Here is a 1,911-nt window from a genome sequence, read left to right as displayed (position 1 = left end):
TGTGTGAGTGTATTGCCTGCATGTATGTGAGCGCACCCGTGTCATGCAATGCCCGCGGAGGACAGAACAGTTTTTAACACCATCCAGAGGAAGACTGTCTTTAGTCTTACAGGGGAGATATGCCAGGCTTGCTTTCTACAGTGACTTGCTTTCTATGCAGCCTTCCTCAGTAATATTCATCATATGGATGGGAGAACATTGAAAGTGGCTATTTTCTGTACTACCAAAGGATGCTGTTACATAAAAAAAAATCTTGATGTAGTAAAAGTTTGTCACATCAAAGGCATTAGGGCTTAATTCTGCAGGATTCCGAGAAAAGTTGCAAGAAATATGGTTTGTATGTGGAATAACAGATCCACTGAAAAATAAGTTTTCATAGTAAATTAATAAAAAGTGGCAGTAACTTGTATATTAGTCTTCTCTCAGTTCTATCACCTTTTGCCAGTCTCCAAGAGATGAATAGGTGGGTACACTGAAAATAAATACTATGACCTTGTAGCTTGTATACTATCTCTGGTCTATCTTCCATTAAAATACTCTAAGAGTGATATGTGTATTTAACATTCTCCAGGCACAGACTGAGTTATCGCTCTCATATTTTAAAGAATTTGTTAAGACAGTATAGCACTATAACCGAATCTGTGGCATTGAAACTTGCCAAGATGTACCTGAAAACAGTGCTTCTTGATTTTTAACTCATCATCTATGATCTGTGATCTAATTAAAATGTAGGTTCTGATTCAGTACCTCCGGGATGGGGTCTGAGATTCTTTATTGCAAATATGCGACCAGATCATAGCAACTAGTATTCTTGTGTAGACCAAGCTCTGGGTGACAACCTCTTTGTTCTTCTACTCACTATATTCTTGACATTAGCCTCACAGTAAAAGATTACTTATCATTTTCTGAACACATCTTACTTAAGCCTGCTTATCTCTGCCTGGAATACCCTCCCTCACTCCACTATACAAATACTGCTAACCTTTGAGGAATTAATATATTTTTCCCATGAAATCATCAAATTCATCACAAAAATTCTACATAATTTTATTTAACAAGCATACATTTAGTTTTTCAAATTTAATTTTGTTTATTATTCATAGTATACGTGTGTGTGAGTGCAGGTGCATGTGCATGGCATGTATGCGGAGGTCAGAGGACAACTTTTGGTAGTCTGTTCTGTCCCTCTACCATGAGTGATTGAACTCAGGTCCTCAAACTTTTGTGGCAAGTACTTTTAGCTGTGGAGCCATGATGCTAGCCCTAGGTTTTTGTTTTGTGTTGTTCTGTTTTGTCTTAGACAGGGTCTCTTCTCATTAGATCAAGTTAGCCTCAAACTTGATATGTAGGCGAGGTAAGCCATAGCAATGACTGTTGTCAACGAATCATAGAAACAAGATTACAAAAGTAGCTAGGAATACAGTCTTCTCTTCTTTGCACATTTCCTGCAGGTGACTGTATCCAATTTCAGGCTTTAAAAATACTACCTAAAACTATCTCCCAGTTTAACAAATTTCAGTCCCAATAAGCCCCCTGACCTTCTAATTCAACTGATATTTTATGGATAGCAAATGTTATCAAATGATATTTTTTATATCAAATGATATTTTATGGTAACCTTACCATGTTAAACAGAGTTATTTTTCATCCACTGTCAGTCATTTACGACACATAAGTAAAATAATTTATGTTAAACTGCTATGCATGTTTTAAAATGGTATACAAGCTTTTTTTTTCTATATCTCCTTAGTTTTTTTCTAATAGGATAGTCAGAAAGCGATCTTCCCAAAGAACACGTTTGATCATGTGACTCCTTACCTTCCTTAGGACAAAAATCTAACTTTTTTTTTTTTTTTTTTTTTTTTTTTTTTTTGCCACCGCTGCCGCCTCCCTTACTTTCCCCCCCTCTCT

The 1,911-nt window shown here is 36.3% G+C and overlaps 1 protein-coding gene across 12 annotated transcripts in view; it reads right to left on the bottom strand.

Annotated features, from left to right (window-relative positions):
• Positions 1-1,911, bottom strand: part of Ralgapa1 (Ral GTPase activating protein catalytic alpha subunit 1) — a 276,016-nt gene that overhangs the window by 132,746 nt on the left and 141,359 nt on the right. The window lies entirely within an intron of this gene.

Source organism: Nannospalax galili, unplaced genomic scaffold, assembly GCF_000622305.1.
Source record: "Nannospalax galili isolate Female #2095 unplaced genomic scaffold, S.galili_v1.0 scaffold816, whole genome shotgun sequence".
Taxonomy (NCBI): Eukaryota; Metazoa; Chordata; class Mammalia; order Rodentia; family Spalacidae; genus Nannospalax; species Nannospalax galili.
Note: the sequence above shows the minus strand (reverse complement) of the source record. Positions and strands in the feature narration are given on the sequence as shown.